General features: G+C 43.2%; 1 long non-coding RNA gene across 1 annotated transcript; it reads left to right on the forward strand.

The window, feature by feature from the left end:
• Positions 1–836: 836 nt before the first annotated feature.
• Positions 837–3583, forward strand: LOC123169378 (uncharacterized). Its single transcript, XR_006484778.1, has 4 exons — positions 837–1173; positions 1670–1874; positions 2749–2794; positions 2887–3583. It is a non-coding gene; the product is annotated as an uncharacterized lncRNA (long non-coding RNA).
• The last annotated feature ends 16399 nt before the right edge of the window (positions 3584–19982 follow it).

Consider the following 19982-nt stretch of genomic DNA (forward strand, 5'->3'; position numbering starts at 1 on the left):
TCAGGGATGCACTTCTCGCGATACAAGGGACAAGTGCAGCAACAGTCACCGGAAGGAACACAGATATAAAACGTGACACTCAAGTCCCTCAAAAAAAATGTGACACTCGAATTCCTCACAACTTGGCAACAATAGTTCACATACAATACAAGGAAAAAGCAGCAGAGTTCTGCGGAGGGGAACGCTACTACTCGCTCCGTTCCTAAATATAATTTTTTTTAGACATTCAAATGGAATACAACATACGAATGTATGTAGACATATTTTAGAGTGTAGATTCACTCGTTTTGCTCTGTATATAGTCATTTGTTGGAATTTTTAGAAAGATATATATGTAGGAACGGAGGGAGTACATCAATAGGACAGCAAAGTGCCCGAGAAAAAGCAGAACGGGCCCACATTATTACTTGTTTTGGTATCCGTCCATTCTTTATCATTTTCTGAACTTGCTGTAGGTTGAAAACTGAATTTGATTTTTTAGAATATATGACAAACCGATATATTACACGTGGGAACTCGAGGTAGAGAAGTTTGGAGGTCGGCGAGCTCCCTGAAGCAGCGGCAAGGTGGTCGGGGAAGGAAAATAGGAAACGGAGCCGCTGCCGTGCTGTAGCGTTGTTGCAGAAGGCATCCGCCCCCTGGCTAGGAACTAGAAGACGCATGAAATAAGTTTTTTTTTAAGACACGAATAAAATAACTGGGTAATTTTTTCTAAAATCTAAAAAGTGCTTATGCACTATTTGGACGTCTCGAGCGGCCGGCTGCTGACCGTCCGATCACAAACTGGCCGCACGCGCTACGCGACAGCCAACTCACGTCGTAAAGAAAATGCTCGGTTCATCTCTATCTGCTTTTGTCGTCTTCCACTACCGCACCCCACGACCTTCCTCATCCACTAACCGCCGCCGCCGCCGTCGCCGGTGTGCCGCCCGTGCACCTCGCCTCCTCCCTCGCGCCGCCTCCGGACCGTGCTAGCTCGCCGTCGCCGACCTCCCGCCGCGGATCCCCGTCGCCACCCCAGCACGCCTCGCGTCTTCCAGCCAGCATGCGCCGCCACGAGCACCAGCCCCCAACCTCCGGGCCCCGCCGCCGGGGATCTCGCAGATCAGCCGTGCTAGCATCCCCACGAAGAAGCCCATCGCACCGGCCCAGTCGTCCGTCATGGATGCAACCGTGAGCACGCCTCTCTCACCAAACTCTCGTTCTATGCCGAGCTTCAGCAGTTCGCATCTATAAATAGGATCGATCTGTCTGTGGTGCCGTCCGAGTGGCCGACCGTCTAGCCGGCCGGCCGGCTTGCAATTGTCACCAGCAAGCTAGTTCAAGTGTTGAGTGGACCTAAACAGCAAACAAAACTCATCGATCACATGACAACTTCTGAGACCCCAAGGCTACATCTCATTGAAGTTTGGAAGAAGATCAATTGTTTTCTGACTTATCTATCTTGCCTCGTGCATCACCAGCTGAACATGTGATCTTATTCCTGCTACTAACTAGTACTACTACATTTTTTGACTGTCGAATGTGTGTGTGCAGACTATATGTCACTGTCAGAACCTTATTGAACTTGTTTGGAATTACAGGACACCCTCACTTGTTTGTGTCGTAGATGCATCATTTTTTCCCGGGAGTAGGCAATTCATTTTACAGATGTGGTATTCTTATGCAGAACTTTCCCCAGGAGTAGCCAAGGTTTCGGGAGGATGATGGACACCGCGAGATCCTCTGTTTCAGGAGGATGATGGACGCCGCGAGATCCTCTGTTTCAGGAGGATGATGGATGCCGGCGAGATCGTCCATTTCGCCTCCCCGTCCTACGACTAGATGAATTGCGGCGTCCAGATGTCAGCCAAGAAGGCGGCGTCATTGTTACAGTTTGTGTTCTTCTGACCAAACGCGTTGGCGAGTTGTTCTCCATTAATCTCATGATGCATTGCAAACTCATGATTGTAATTGATATCATTCCGTGCAAAATTTATGTTAAACTTTTTGTGCAACTCTTGATGCGTTAGAGACATACTTTTTTTCCTTGATGGTGTTTGTACATCCATGTTTTTTCTATGTAGGCGATGTTTGTACAGCTGTCGAAGTTGCACACACACGGCAGCATAGTTAGGGGCCTTAGGGTTAGTTGTGTAGAAGTTTTCACAGATTGTGTGTGAATGTTTTTTAGCCATTTGTGCAACCGGGGCAGCTTCCCTTGTGCAACCTGTTATATTGAACTCGCCAATTTCATGTTAAAAATAGCCAACCTAACTTTTTGTTTTTGATGGATTTTTTTTGTTTTGGGGTGGCAGTTTTTTTGTACAACTAGGCAGCAAATCATGTGCAACATTTATTTTAATTCAACCAGGGTAGTCTTTCTGAGGCTGCTATTTTTTTAGTTGCACAATGTGGATGCAAACAATGTGGATCACATGGTGATACAAAGGCATTCTCTAGCCAATTTTTTTTGCAACTAGGCATGTCCCGTTATCCAAGTTGTTTTGATTGGCTTGCCAACCGGGTGGCAATTTTTTCGCTCACTCGGGTAGGAATTCATGTGCAACTTTCTTAATTCTTGTGCAACTTGTTATCTTGAGTTGCCAACTTCACATTAAGAGTAGCCATTTTTTCTGCCCATGTGCAACTTGTTAATTTAAGTTGCCAACTTCATATGCAAATGTAGCATACCACACCCCCATTTTGTCTCCCCCTGTGCAATTTTGTTAATTTTGACTAATATGTTTGTTCTTTTCTGTTTTGCAGAGATAAAATGGTTGGTGAAGGAGATGTGCCTGGTAGTGAAACAGAGGTTCATATTTTCTTTATCTTTTATCCTATGACCATTTATTTATGCTCTTTCTTTTACCATCTCAGTAGTTCAATCTTTTTTGTTCATTGTAGGGTTCTCCAAATAGGACCTCTCGGCGGGACTCAAAACGGGCTGCTAAGCGGAATGAGCTGGCATCCTCAGGCTTTTCTAGTTGCACAAGAGTACGTGATTAGTTGGCATCCTCAGCATTTCTAGTTGCACAATACCATCCGACTAGTTGACATCCTCAGTCCTTTTGTAGCTGCGTTGACACCCTCAGCATTTTCTTCTAGAAGCCTGGAACCTGAATGTGCACTTTTTTTGATTGGTCATGCAAGTGCTGAATATTTCTTTTCCCAGGAGTATCTAATCAATTGGCATCCTCAAGATTTATAGTTGCACAAGAGTATTCAATTAGTTGGCATCCTCAGCCTTTCTACTTGCACAAATAGGCCTTTCTAGTTGCACAAGAGTAACTATTTTTTAGTCCCATCTTCAAATTTTTGAGAGTTTTCCAAGAGTATCTAATGACTTGGCACCCTCAGCTTTTCTAGTTGCACAGGAGTATTTAATTAGTTGGCATCCTGAGCATTTTCTAGTTACACAATAGCATCTAACTAATTGACATCCTCAGCCTTTCTAGTTGCACAAGAGTAACTATTTTAGTTGGCATCCTCTGCATTTTGTAGTTGCACAACTAACATAATATCAAGTTGGCATCATCAACCTTTTTTATCCAGTTTTTCTGAAGAACAACAAATATTTTGTATGAAGTGTTAACTAATCACCTTTGGCACATTTTGTTTGCAAAACCTCAGGTGATCACGTTGGAATGTGATTACCTTTGGCACCTTTTTCTGATGACAGTAAATATAATTTCATCTTCTTTTCTGTTTCACTTTTAGTATATAGAACATCCTATAGAACATATTCCCCCTATTGCAATTCGTGTGAGACAAGACTATTTGTACGCTCATTTTTAATACTGTTATTGTGCTTTTTCTAGTCTGATTTCTTTGTTGCACACATTTACAGCAAAAGTTGGCTTCGGATACAAGTTTAGCTGCACAATTATATGTTTATATTTGCACAGACAGCAAATTCAGTATTTCTTAGTTCCTAAAATCTTAAAAGTGCACGCACACTATTTGGCAAGAGCGAGCGGCCAGCTCCTAGCCGCACGATCTCCTGGTGTCGTCGCGAGTCCCACCTGGAGGTGCTACTTGGTCGGGGAGACACTCGCTACGCGACACACGCTTATCCTCTCGGCCTTTTTTTCTAGACCGATTCCCTCCGTGGCGGTGCCCCTGCTTCTCCCCTTCCAATCCATGGTGCCACCTTGCTCCTCTCGTTCCCTTCCTCCCCATGGCGCCGCTCTGCTCTTCCCCTTCCTCCCCATGGCGCCACCCTTCTCTTTCCCTTCCTTCCATGGCGACGCCCTGCTCCTCCACTTCCTCTCCATAGTCGATGATGCTGCTGCAGATGGCGGGGCCAAGGACGACGGAGCAACTGCCGTAGAGGGCGGCTTGTGCGGCACAGCCAACTGCCTAGTAGTTGATGTGCACGCCAACTTCCTAGTAGTTGATGTGCAACTTTCCCCCTCCCCGTGTTTGTGTTTCATTGTTTGCTGCATCGGCCAACTGTCTAGCAGTGGATGTGCAACTTCAGATACTGCCACGACCAACTATTTTACGAGTGATGTGCACCTTTCCCTCATACCCCGTGGAGTGTAATTTTCCTACTAGCACCCGGCCCAAACCACCCCTCTAGTACAATGTGCAACTTAATTTAGCGCCCTGTTTATATGGAACTTTTCACCACCCTCATGAATATATGACTTTTCACTAACCCTCGTGAATGTGGAATTTTCACCATCCAACTGTCCCTGGCTGTGAGATGTGCAACTTCATATGTTGCTCTGGCCAACTGCCTAGCAGATTTTGTGCAACTCCGTTTGTTGCCCCCGCCAACTGAAACTGCATATCCACAAGTAGGGAGGGGAAGGAGTTGCACATCGAGTAATAGGCAGTTGGCTCTAACAACAGACTAAGTTACACATATCACTGATAGGAGAGATCGGGCAGGGTGTGTCAACTAAAAAAAATACACATCCACGAGTAGGGACAATGGTTGCACATCGACTACTAGATAATTGTTTGGAGCAGTAGACTAGTTGCACATCAAGTTGTCGTGGTTGCTAGGTGGCAACCTCATATGAAGTTAGATCATGCAGCTCCAAAAACTGGTTTCGAAAAAAGTTGCACTATGTAGTACAAAAGTTGCACAATGCAGTACTGAAGTTGCACCATATAGCACCAAAGTTGGCATCAAAAAAATTTCATCGAAACATATCCATGCGGGATCTAGTTTTAAAGATCTCGCCGCGAAGAATCCAACGGAGAAGACGGATCTAAATTTTGATGTGCGGTTTGGAAGATATGGCTTTTTCAAAATTTGAAAACCGAAACAAATGCATGTGTGATCTGTTTTTCTCAACTGATGTGACCAATGTGAATGCATTAAATGCCAAAAGAGACATGCACTAGCGGACAAAAATTACACACATGCATGTCTACAGAGAGCGAACGTTGGCAATCCCTAAATAGTGCGCCAATAAGAATCCAAGTTACAAAATTAGGGGATAAAAAAATTCTATTTTAGGCCGGCCGCTCGCGCAGGCCAGCGAGCAGCCGGCCGCTACGTAGACTTGTCCTAGTTTTTTTAGACAAAATAACTGGGTAGTCAGAAGAAAAGGAAACTGTTACGGGGTAAAACTGGGCCACACATCCAGCTGGGCTGAGCCCACTAAATTGGCCTGCTACGTGGATTTTTAGCGGGTGTAAAGTTAGTGTGCGAGTGGCAAATTTTAGCGTGATCCCTCTTGCCTTGCATTTTCACATGAGAGGTAAAAATACATAATACTAGATCTGAGCAATTAATTTAATTAATTAATAGTCTAATTAACTCTTACCTTCTTACCTTTTATGTGAGAAGAGGGGTAAGAGGAAGCATGTTAAAATTACTCTTTTTAAATATTGTGTTTTTAAATAAATTTTTTGATCTATAGAACCAAAATGAAAATTTGGAAAAACATGACACTGTCGTTGCCGACTACTCTCTCGGAAGAAAAGGCAGTCTTCCATTAACTACTCCAACAACAAATGTCTTATTTGCCCATGGCAACGAAAAGGGCACTTCCACTCTTGGTTGTGCACACCAACGAATGGGTACACCTATATGACGCGTTTGATTACCATCTTTGTTTTTGGCACATTGTATATTTGTTTCAGTTGATCCTGTTTAAGCTAATGCAGGCCAAAATCAACATCTGCATATAATGCGCTTATCTGCATTTAGGCTAACTCCATCAGGGAAGCAATTTTTGGCATAATGTTTGGTTGCCTGTGTCGCAGTTATTAGAAGAACTACACGTTGTCTGGTTGCAAATAGTATAAGGTGTGATCAACATTTCTCACTAGTGACGAACTTACCACACACAGTTTTAACATCGTCCATACAATATGGACTCCGCCCATACAGCATTAGGCGCAAAGAGTTATTCCAGTTGTAGGTTCAAATATGAGCAGTTTGAAGCTATAGCTTCACTTTTCTTGAGAACTAGCTTCTTCTGTCACCGAAGTGTATATGCATACCAAGCTGTGTGTAATCCCTCGAAAGTCATATTTGAGGAGAAACAAAATCATTTTAGCTAATTAAACAGCAACAGCAGATCCATCAAATATGACTCCCCAACCTCCAAAAAATTGCCTCCGCCACTTCCACTTCCTGAAATTTAGTCAAGTCATAACCGTTCTAAGCAAAAATTAGTCCCAGCCGTGCTACTTCCCACTCGCACGCAACTTTCACACCCGACCCCCATGGCGCTGCAGCTACCCCCCGCTGGTGGCTGTCCACAACCCTGATGACAGGAGGAATGGAAATCGGCCACCCTCACCAGCGCCGGAGACCCACAACTGTCTACGAATTCGGCATCACCAGAACCAAAGCGTCGGCGCTATGGCAAGAACCTCACTAAGCCATCTCAGTGGCCGGTGGTGGTCATCGCTCGCTCCACCGACACCACCATATCGCCATTGTCAAAGCCGTCTCGACCGGCAAACGAGACCGTTGTTGTCGGCTAAGGTGGTGGACAACACGACAACCGCCATGAAAAAGAAGAAGGATGCGTTTGCCGGGAAGCTACCCCTCGGCATCCCACGGCGTGGATGACTAGTACGTGGCTTGCTAGAGCCCCCACCCACCCACCCCCGGCAGCCGGCGCTGAGCCGGATTCAGACTAGATCCGAATCAAGTTCGACATGCTCGATGAAATTCCCTTATGGTAAAAAAAAATTCAAAGTGTCCCATTTTTATTTTCCAATTGCTCAAAAGAATGATGGCTGATGTAATATTGATGTCTAGGTTCTTTGTTTGCTTTTGTAGTGAGCAATTGGATAATGATGTGGACGTTTTTATATATCAATTGAATAAAAGTCACACACTCAACATCGATGACATTGCCAAGTCAATGCCATATACCCTGAAGAAGAAGAAATGTTGCGGAGGTGGAGGACACCCAAATATTGAAGAGGAAGACTAGGTCGTGCAACTACAAGACCGAGGAAGATGTTGCTATTGTAAGAAGCTTGGATTGAAGTCTCTCTAGATGCCACGGCTGACCTGACCAAAAAAAGGAAAAATTGGGGGAGGGTCAAGGACTACTACGACAACCATGTGCACATTCCCTCCAACCGCACAATCGGGTTTATCGCTCACTGTGATATTTCAGTTACATTAAATAATGAATGTACATCAAATATACATGGGTCTCTCACTCGTCGTTGGAGCATGATCCAAGATCAATGCAGCTGATGGGCTGGATGTGTTAAGCAAGTCAACCTTGCGCTGCCAAGTGGAGTCCCCAAGCACGAGTATGTTCCCATCATTCAAGCTCTTTACAAGGAGAGGGATAAGAGACATGGGAGCAAAGTATTTTGTTTGCATCATTGCTACAAAGAGATTAGTGGACATGAGAAGTGGACAAGAAGGGACTAGGAGACAACACCAAAGAGGCCAAGGATCAACACCAATGTTGTTGATGATGATGACGTGGTAGATAACCCATCCCCTCCTTTTGTTCGACTGGATGGATAAAAAATTGCAAAGCAAATCAAGAAGGATGGAGGTATTGGGGCATACAAATGGTGGGGGTGAAGAGAGCATTGGTGGCCAACCAGAAGGAGGGGAAGTTGAATTATTTCTATGACATGAAGATGATGATGGAGGATAAGTGGAAGGCAAAGGCAGGAGCTTAAGAGAGGAAGGTGCTACTGGAAGAAAAAAAAACTTTTACTTGAGATGAAAGGCTTGCATTGGACTTTGAGGAGAAAATGAAAAAAAAATCAGCTTGAGGAACAAAAGCTTGCATTGGCGGTCAAGGAGAAAAGAAGAAAAAAGGTGGTCAAGGACCGTGCTATCATGTTCACGTATCCTAGCAACAAGATGGACGAGAAGGCAAGATAATATTGGAAGTTCACTCGTGGGGACATCTTAGCTAAGATGTGTTGTGATGGTAGTAATGGTGAGAGCGTTGATGGTGGAGCGGCAATGGAGGCGGCAACAATAGTGGTGCCGACGGTGATGGCGCGAGTGCATGAGTCCCATGCTACGATGGCTTTTGGTCCACCATGTGTTGGCGGTTTTTTGGAATGAACTTTTTCATTCGATGCCTTTTGGCACAAACTACGGTTACGCTTGATGGATTGGATGGACTTTATTTTTGCCCTAGTTCAATTATGATATGGTGCATCTGAATTGTTTGTGTTTCCTTTCTAATGTTATGATTTTATTTCAATTGTTTGACCAAAGGTTTCAAAGAATTGGAAAACCAAAAAAGTTTAGGGGTTTAAACTATAGGGGATCTGACTAGCTGAGAAAAAGTTTAATCCGTCAATTTTTTTGACTTTTTTGGATAAGGAGAAGGTTTGAGGGATATGGGATCTTCTAGAGATGCTCTAAGCTATCCGGACTACCAGAAAACATGCTAACATGGACAGAGTAAAGGAAAAAAAATATTTCTTAGAACTTTCTGTACTCCGATCAAACAATCATAAAGGTCCATTTGTAAGAAATCCATCTCTTCCATTCACCCTATAGGGTTGTAATCGGAGTCATCTACCATCGTTGAAATGTGGTGGTCGCCTACGGGTGTGTCCGTCATAGGCTGCCATCGACGAGATGCAACGACTATCTACAACCTGCTACGAGACAGCCACCTACATGGGTCTCAATCCGGGGTTGTCATCGTTGGTATCTAGGGGCCGCTTCTGACATGCCTCCATCACATCATACAGTCGGCGACATGTGAGCCGCCTACCTTAGGGTCAATATTGGTGCAAGTTGTACTGACTCTTCTGTTCGACCATGTAAAGTAACGACCCAACAAAGCGATAAACCACGAATGGACATAGTGCCACGCGAGGCTGTAATCTTAACCACACATTCCTCCAAGATGCGTCCAGTATACATACCAATAATCATGTATAAAATGCTTCAGCATTTCATAATGATAGTATTAACTTACGTATGCCAGACATCAATAACTACACCAGACCCACAATTTTAAATAGGAGAGTTACTCTCCATTTATGTGGAGCAGCTGGCCAATGCTAACCTGCACTAATGACAGACTAAATTTTTCTTCCCTTTTTCTATCCACCATGCTGATCCCTTCGATAAGCCAAATACCATGGCGTTCAGGTAGGGGACGCAACTCCATGCCGCGTGAGGGCTATCTGCACTAAGCTGTATTGAACTATGACGCACAACCGAATTCCTTAGATGTATCACTTTCTTACCCCAAAAAATCAGTTGGTTCATTCTTCATAGTTAACTCGAATTATGAAAAATACAATTTGTATTTTAAAATGCAACCTTAATAAAGAAAGTACTTCAATTAACATAGCATCAGGCAAAATTTAATAGGACAATCAAGATATATTTTTACACGGCTTAATAGAGAATACTGAGACATCACCAATATGACTTTGGTTTTGATCTCAGCTTTATAATCATACTTTGGATGTTACCAAAAATTACAATACACGTTTGTGAACAAATTAGGGATATCAAAATACACTCACGAATTTCTAACTGAACTTTACAATATGAAAATATCTACAAGCTGTATTTAATTACCAAAATATATATGAGCAAGTTTATCATGGTTGCAGCTAAGTTCGTGTGCTCGGCCGATGATATGTACTAGTAGTACTGTATTAGTCGATAAATGTATGTTTAATCAATGTGCCAATAGTATTGCAGCTAGGTTTCTTTGATGAGTGACATTAATACTCCACTAATCCATACTATGCGTGCACTAAACAATCTACTAGTGTAATAAAAAGAAGAAGAACTAACTGCACTACTCCATACCGCAGGCTGGGTGAGTAATTTTAACTAGGAACAGGCCTCATTTACTACCGCCCAGCGGCCCAGGTCACGAATGTTAATTGCACTGATGGGTAGCCTGTCACCCTGCACCCTGATCATAAACACACCAGTCTTTCTACATTAAATTCAGTTATAGCTGGCCCACATCTACTTTATTAACGTTGTGTATTCGCTCACTTATCCATGTGTATTGCCGCAGTATCCAATCAATCGCTATATTAAGTACAAACCGTCTAGCAGCAATCATCGATCAGGATAACATCCTCGTGTGCCACCATGTCCCAAAAATTCACGTCCCCCAACAAAGGAACTAATGTGACTGCGTCAAAAATGTCATTAAGGGGAACTCCTTGACACATCCTTTGCTTCAGACGCCTCTCAAGCATGGAAAGGTATTGAGCACGGACTGGAGCTCCTCAAAAAAGGTCTAATCTGGAGAGTTGGTAATGGAAGAAGGATTCAGATCCAAAAGGATCAATGGATACCCAGGAAAAGCGGACTGAAAGTGGCCACTTTCAAGAGACGGTCACGTTTGAGATGGGTTAACCAACTTCTAATCTCTGACGGCAATGAATGGAATGTTAACCTTGTGAAGGATCTGTTCCATGGGTTTGATGCAGAAGAAATATGCAAAATTAAATTGCCCAACACCAGTGCTGAGGATTGTGGGCCTGGCATAGTGAGAAAAATGGTATATTCACTGTCCGGAGTGTTTACAAACTGGGATTCCAGCTTAAACAGCTAGTGGGGGCTGATGCATCAAGTTCAGTATGCGAAGCCGACAATAGAAGTATTTGGGACTTAATTTGGAAATCCAAATGCCCTGAGAAAATTCGCATTTTTGGGTGGCGAGTAGCAACTGAAACTTTGGCCACAAAGAAAATCAAATGGAAAAGAACACTGGAGATTGACAACATTTGTAATATCTGTGGAAAGGAAACAGAGGACGAGTACCATGCTACGGTCGCATGCACCAAGGCCAGGGCGCTCCGCATGGAGATGAGAAAGGTCTGGGACCTGCCGGCAGAAGAGAAGTTCAAATATACAGGGGTGGATTGGCTACAACTGCTGCTGGACACATGCAGTATGGACGTATGGCAGAAAATCATGCTCTTGCTGTGGCGCGCATGGTGGCTACGTGAGGACTGCGTTCATGCAAAAGGAAGAGCGACGATTGGGGCTTCAGTCCAATTTTTAGTTAAATACCACAATGAGCTGGGCGTTGCATACATGGGCAACAACGATCCAGAGGCAAATATGCAGGCCTCCAATATGGATGTAGACTCATGCTGTAGTCAGGCTCTATCTGCAAGAGTTAAAGGGAAACAACCGATCTTCTCTGGGATTACTGCTCCCATGGCTGATAGTTCAATCACAAGCAGAAGCAACAGCCCCAATTATGCCACACTGTCAGAAAACGCTGACGAGACTGAGTGGTGGCTGCCGCCAGACAGCGGGACCTGGAAATTAAACAGCGACGCATCATTCTTAATTAGTACTGGAGAGACTTATGCAGGCATTGTTGTCAGAGATTGTAACAGACGTGTTGCTCTGTCCATCTGTAAAAAACCGACTCCATGCAGCTCGTCCGAGGAAGCTGAAATGGCCGCCATCCTCTATGGTTTAGCAGAATTAAGGAAGCGCTACTGGGGGAAGCTATGTATCGAGACGGACTGTGCAAATGCAGCCACACTTCTGAAGAGCAAAGATGCTAATCTCTCCTCACTATTCCCCTTGATTACTGACGTGAGATACCTTATGCATAGTTTTGAAGAGGTGTCGATCAGCACAATCAAACGGAACAGGAACAAATTGGCTCATGAAATGGCCGCATATGCAAGGAGGACAGGGGATGTTATGTGTGTAGCAGATGTCCCACATGACCTACGAGAGGTTCTAGCAAACGAGTGTAATCCTGCCCTTGGGGCGATGTAAGATGGCAATACGCCTTTTCTCAAAAAAAAAATGTCATTAAGGGATTATAAGTCAATGACTGATTAGAAACATTTGTCCATCACCGTTGGTTGAATAATTATAAATTTTAACCTTACACGTTTATTAAATTTCTTCTTGTTAAATAGAAGTATCAGTTTGCTATTTTTCTTACTTCTAACTTTAAACCAAGGTACTCCATCGGATCCATACTACTGGTCGCTCAAACGGATGTATCTCAATTTCAGTGCTAGATACATCTGTTTAGGCGATAGGTAATATGGATCGAGTGAATACTAAATTTATGTCATGGTTCTAGAAGCTTTTTTTTAGAAAAGGAGGATGACCCCCGGCCTCTGCATCTGGGTGATGCATACGGCCACTTTATTAATTATTCTCACAGGACCTTACAAAAAAATACAACAGTAAGACTAAAGCCGCCGTCTAAGCAACAGACTGTCGCTATACCTATCCAGTTGATGAAGGGGTGCAGATAGCCTGGGCCTAATACCAAACAGGAGTCGCAGCTAAACCTAACATCTAAGACCTGGGGTCCCATCCAGGACGCCTGCCTGGCATGGGTCTCACTGGTCCGGCGTGCACTCAGAGGCCGCCGCCGCCAACTGCCACCGCTCAATCTTCAGAACTGTACTGATGCATCAACCTTGCTCGGTCCAGCTATCGTCGATGCCACCACGTCGCCCAACGGCACCTCCTCCCTGCGCGCAAACAGCTGAGCACGTCGCGGTCGCCACTGATACACCTCAGCACCATGCTGCCAAGTACCACCAGCCGACACAGCTTGAAGTCTTTGGAAGATCTATCGTCCGTAGCACCTACCGACCAGGCATGACAAAGCATAGCACCTGTCGGTCAGGCATGACTTGACATCTCCATCGAAGCTCCGTGCAAGACGAAGCCGCTCCACCTCCAGCCTCTCTGAACGGGAGGACCCCAGGAAGACACGGCGAAGGGTTGAGCACCACAATCACCACGAGAGCTGGACCAGCCGACCGCCATGGCGTAGCGACACCACTAAAGAGAGAACCACCGCCATCAGGAATGCCAAGAACGCGCTGCAGCTGTCCCACCTCCCGGCATACCCAAAGCGGCGCCTTCAAGAAGGTGACGGAGCTGGGCACCGCCGCCGCCCAACCAAAGTTGTGGGTTTTCACCCGGGTGCAGGGGGAGGACGAGGGGGAGGGAGCTGGATCTCAAAGCCGCCTTCAAGAATGAAATAGCGCCCGGAGCGCCGCCGACGTCATGGCCGTCGCAGCCGGCCAAGAAATTACTCCGATCCAGAGCTCGCAACCCCACATCCGCGCAGTCAGCCACCGGATCCGGCGGGACTGACGAGGAGGAAGCAGCAGCACGGGGGCGCCATCTTCAGATCTGGCGAAGGAGAGCAGCAGGGGATCCCTCCAACGCGGCGCCCACATCCACCGCCAACTCGCCGCCCACGCGGCCGAGTAGACGCCGCCCTCAACACCAGCGAGCGCCGCCCGCCCAGGACGACGCCGCCCTCACCAGCAGAGGCCGCCGCCTCAAACCCTAGGCCCGAGCCCGAGCGGCGTCGCAGCCGAGGGCCTCGCCGCCACCCTCATCGGCAGCCGCGCGGGGGACCCGGCGCCCATCTCTGGCGGCGGCGAGGGCAGGACTCGAGAGGGGGGAGGCGGACGGGGAGATCGGTCGCCCCCGAGTCGCCCTCGAGAGGGCGACGCGAGGGAACGGGGAGGGAGTTATCCCACTATGAACGGTTCTAGAAGCTAAGAGAGATAAGCTACAGAACTTCCATTTTGCTTCAAGAACTTACTATAGGTAGTACATATCTCGGTATCATGAGGATCAAGTGCATGGCGTTGACCACAAAAAACACCCATTTTACCAACTTAGGATGCATATGTTTAAAATTTTGTATAGTGTGCTCTATCAAGCAAAATTAACTAGAGGGACTGTCTATTTGACATTTGACTGTTTTTCAATTCGAAAACAATCAAATACCCTCACCAATCAACAGCTGACACATGTAAATAGCAGAAATATCAGCGGATAACAAAAAGAACGCCTAAATGGGTTGGGCTAAACATTTGACCCGGTTCGTCCTGGACAACAAACCACTCCAAAATATCAGGGGCCAACACCCGCCTGATCTCCAGGACCACACATCACATGCCCACAGACTTGGAACCCATGCAAAGGGCAAACACCTCTTCACCTCTTGCATGAACAGAACACAAAGAAATTGCCTCATCTATAAACAGAGAGATCAACATCAGCTATAATTCTGGGAAAAAACATACAGAGACATCAACAAGGAAATAACATGGGAAAGACTTTAGAAAACATATAGTGTAGGAACCTAGTAGTTTCCAGTGTAAATCCCCATGTAACTATACTTGTAAACCACAAATACCTACAATTTCCAGTGTAAATTCACCATAAATTCCAGTGCAAAATAAACTGTAACTACTGGTAATTACACTGTCAGTAAATCCTAGAAAATTACAGTGCGAATCCTAGAAATTTACAGTGCAAAAACCAGTGAAAAATATAGACAAAAGATGCAATTACACTGTAAATGCCCAGTAAATTGCAGAGCAAATTAAACTGTAGGTGCCTAGTCTGTAAATCCTAGAAAATGACAGTGTAAATAAAAGAAAGTTACGGTGCAAAACCTGTGTAAGCATGGAGATAAAAGATAATTACACTGTAAATACCCAGTAAATTCCAGTGTAAACTAAAGGTACCTAGTAAAAATTCCACTGCAAATTCTACAAAGTTACATTGAAAACTGGTGTAGTTTACTTTAATTTATAGGGGATTTCCACTGTAAATCCTAGAAAATTACAGTGTAATTACACTGCAATTACAGTGCAAATTAAGCCCAGTAAATCCTAGAATATTACGGTGTGAATCATAGAATGTTACAGTGCAAAAAACGGTGTAAACATGGAGACAGAAGATAACTACACTGTAAACACCCAAATAATTACACTGTAACTCAAGAAAACTAAAGTAATTACGCTGTAAGTACCTAGCAATTTTCAAATGTAAAAAACTCAAGAAAACTAAAGTAATTACACTATAAGTACCTAGGAATTACACTGTAAGCGCAAAATACAACCTACAGAATACATTCAAGCATGATTGTGATTATGCTAACACTGACATTCTGCTTTCATCTATTTCTATAAGCTTTGCTGCTGATAATTATGCTAGCACTGACATCCTTCTACTAACAGATGATAATTTCCTCTTGAGGTGCTTGACTTTCTGTACAAAACAAATACATAAGCATCAAACCAACATCTAAAAGAATAAATATAATCAGAAAAAGATAATCATGAAAAAATAAAATTAGATCAGAAAAATACTTACATTATTCACATAGAAATTGTAAAGTGCTTTATCAAAGTCTTCATCATCAGCAGAGAAATCCTGAAAAAGGAAAAATTCAGACAATAAGCACAACACTTAAGAAAATGAAAAACAGAAAAAAAAAACACAATGAAAATGAAAAGAAGACAAAGATAACTACCACAGACATAACATTCTCATCAGCGAAATCATTAGGCACGAAAGGATCTTTTGAAGAATCAGGACTCTGAACTGAAGAAGCTTGCGGAACATCCTTGGCTGAGACTTTCCGTAGTCTGCCCATCGAGATACTAGCTGAAAAACAAGAGAGAAGGGACTCAGTTATAGAGAGACTCCAAGTGCAAAACTGTGTAAATATACAGTAATAATCTAAGAGAAATTTACACTGTGAGAGAACAAACTACACAGTAATTATGAATAAAATTACACTGTAAAAAGGCAACGGGTTGCAGTGTAGAACGTCATCGGATTACAGTGTAAAGTACTTAAATTACGGGTACAATTACACTGTACAAATAGCATCAGGTTACCCTTTTTACACTGTAACTACACTGTACAATTACCCATAATTACGCTGTAACTATAGATCAAAGTACAAAGTAATTACACTGTACAATTACCTATAATTACACTGTAATTATGGGTACATAAGTTACTCTGTAACTATAAAAATACAAAGTACAAAGTAATTACGTAAATTATGCTGTAAAAGGGAAACGGGTTACAGTCTAAAACGCCATCGGATTAATTGTGTGTACAATTACACTGTAAAAGGGCATAGGATTGCAGTGTAAAAACAATACAACCTACACAGTAATTATGCATACAAATTACACCAGAAAATGGACATTCCAAATTGCAGTGAAACTACAGTACAAACTACACAGTAATTATGGGTAAAATAACGCTGTAAAAAAATCATCGGGTTACAGTGCAACTACAGAGTAACTATGCGGTAGTTAACAACAAAGTTACATTGTGATAACGCATCAGACTACACTATAAAACAGGCACAATCTATGCAGTAATTAAGACAAACTACACATCAGATTACAGTGAAAATCAAGACAAACTACACAGGAAAATAAATTGTAATTAAGAGAAAATTACACTCCAACATGCATACATGGGATTACAGTGTAATTAAGAGAAAATTACATGACAAAATACAACGTAAATATACACGGGATTACAATGTAAAAAATACATGACAATATACACAGGAGATAAGATGAACAAAACACCTTGGCACCTTCAGAAAAAAGGATGGGAATGTGACCAAAAGGATAGAAAGTGACAAAATTAAGGGAAAACAGACGTAACTAAAGAACAGGTTAGCCACACAGAAAATTAGGGGGGCAAGTTTCACAATACTTTACTGCAAGATACAAAATGGAAAATAAGGCAAAAACAAGGGTACAAATTTACAACACAGCTACATAGGGCGCATAAGATAGCAGTGAAGCTCTACATTACAAGTTGCAGTGAACATATAGCGCAACTAACAGAGTTAAAAATTGAACAGCAGAACTCATGCACATATCTCTGCAAGACCTTGGTCTAACACGCATGAAATTCAAGAGGGTACACAAAACCTTGGTCTAACAAGTTACAGAGAAGTTCATTAACGACCGGAATGAATGACATCATGGGACAAAACGTAAACAAACATGAAGAAATTCAGCGACTATAACCACATCGACAGCAGCAGAACTTATTCTCTACACCTACCTACAAATCAACAGCGAGAACACAATCGGCCTGGAATTTGGTCTGCGCCCACAACAAAAACAGGAGACTACACAAGGCGCACTGCAGGCTCCTCCCAAAACTCACACGAACAATCATGGCGCCGTGGCGGACTAGAACACCACGGCATCGACATGCACATCCCGCGGAACACAAAAAAATCACATGCCGAGGAAAACAGGCGGAAGAAGAAAACCGCACCCAATAACAAAAACCAACACAAAAAACAGCCGACCGAGTGTGAATCTCAGAGCAAAGATCGGACAGACAGAGATTTGAATTACAACGAATTGAAAAACAGTCGACTATAAAATAGCAAATCCGATTAACTAATATTCAGGTTTCCCTTCATTGATATATGTGCAAAATGTCAACAACAGTATCTCACTACCTCGGTACCTCCCGATTGGCTGCAAATTCGGCATGCATTTTCTACCTAACATTTGATCATAATGTCCTATATGCCCTTCTCTGTACTCCTCTCTACTAATTCATGGACAGCCAGAGTCCTACCCTTCTTCACTCTCTTAAACTTTCAGCTACCCCTTTTCATGCTTCCTTTGCCATCTCAAATTTATTTATAAGCTGTTTGCCAAGCTTCCATGCCCCCCCTTGTCTCCCACCACTTCATCTTTTGTTTTTGCTAGCGCACTTGCCTAACCATTCTTGCTCGATCAGAATGGGAGGTATTGGGACATGCAAACAAAGTCACATCAGAACACGTTGATACCCTCGAAGAGGCTATGGTACCTAATTCTTCGTTTGGCCAGAAGCTGGTTAGACAGAATAAGCTGTCAATCTGGCAAGAACTGACAAGGAATTTGCCAACACTTGGAGATCTTCTTCTCTTTTTTGAGAGAACATGGGACATAGACGGAAGAAGCTTGCAGAATAAATCTAAACTGCAGGGCACATAAGATTGCTGATGAAAAAACTAAGGCAACACTTCACCTATAGCAGTATTAGTCAGTTAGTGTTTATGTCCTGCAGCAATACAAAATCTAGAACTACTCTTGTCAACGCACATGATCGTGCGCGCACACTCTCCTGAGATCGTGGTTGGTGCCATGAAAATAAAAACACAGAAAAATAAATCCTTCAAGAGCAGTAATATCGACGGGTTGATGTTAGTACGTAGCCATGCAACAAGTCAGATTATATGTACATACAAATCACTTGTTGAATTTGAATGCTGCCATAACAATTAAGTTCAAGGTGGATCTGGTGTGAGACTTCCCCACGGAGTCAACAAAGCTGTCCAAATTGTCATCTTTGAAATGAATACCACGTTTTTTTACATAATAGAAGCGCAGATGCTCACATACACGCAACCTTATGAACGCGCACATGCACACCCTACCACTATGAGCACCTCCGAGATATTGAGTAGTCATAACATGTTGAGATTGACGAGTCGCCACAAGCACATTCGTAGTCGATGGGAACGCCGTCTCCTCCCACACCGAAAGGACATCACATATGCACTCTACAGCTAAGCATGAATTTTGAAGTGGTTTGAACACCCCAAGCTCACTTTAGTCTTTAGCTTAATTATGTTTACTTTAATGATGAATGCATGGAAAATAAGCCCGAAGTTTGTAATTTCCTGTTCAACTATGAGTATGCTTTTATATAGAGCAGATTGCTCAATGAATTTAAAAACAAAGTGTAACCAACAGAGTTTTCAAACATTTTTAATTTACTATGGTTGATACTAAGCCTCCAAACAATTTTTTAGATCCGATTTTTGACTGCAAATTAAAGGGTCAGGTTTGTTTTTTGCAGGGTTGGTAGGACTATGGAGTGAACCCGTGCAGATATTTAAATCCGGTTCAGTATGTCATAAAAAGTTAAATTTGGCTCATATTTCAGTTTCACGACACCAAACCATTCACATCATATTGTCAAAGGACGTATATTAGAGGCATCAGAGGAAGTGTATTGTATGGTCTAACTGATATGTCAAGGGCGAGTCGGTAGAAACCAGAGATGTTATCTCTAAACGAAACAGAGAAAAGGAGGCAAATCATAGACGCACTCAAACCTTATGAAAATTCAGTAACTTCAACGTCATTACTATCTATTATTGCCATGTAGTTTTTCTGCTTTATTAATACATGTCCTTTGTCTATTTTTATTTTCAAAAAGAAAAAGAAAGGTAAACTTGGACCAGAAAAGAGAGCGAGAGAAACAACAAAATCCATACACTGGAAAAGAAAAATGTAACTGAACAGGAGTACAAAGATGATCGTCGTGAATGGGATTGTAGCCTAGTGGTTGCATCGACTTTGATACCACCGTAGGACTTTGGTAAAATAAACCTGAAAAAAGAAGGCCCATTGTCGGTTTTTCCGTGGTACACGTGTAACCACTAAGATCATGTCCGTCCAAGAACAGTAACAGGACATTGTAGAGTACGATAAACCACAAGAAAACACACGCTACTCTTGTTGCTACCTCTCTCCCGTTACCCATCACTCCAATCAAATGGTCAGGCTGCCAAGAAAGCTAGCGAAAAAAGTGAAACAGAAGAACAGCAAGTCTACCATTGCTAGTTCTACCGATTACATTAAATTGACATCTCAAAAAGTCATTGCGAAGGGATGGGAGGCTATGTAAGTAAGTACGTGGTAGATGGAAATTGCAAAGGAGCTCCTGGATGCTCCACTAGCTATAT

This window comes from Triticum aestivum, chromosome 7D (genome assembly GCF_018294505.1).
Source record: "Triticum aestivum cultivar Chinese Spring chromosome 7D, IWGSC CS RefSeq v2.1, whole genome shotgun sequence".
In the NCBI taxonomy this organism is placed as follows: Eukaryota; Viridiplantae; Streptophyta; class Magnoliopsida; order Poales; family Poaceae; genus Triticum; species Triticum aestivum.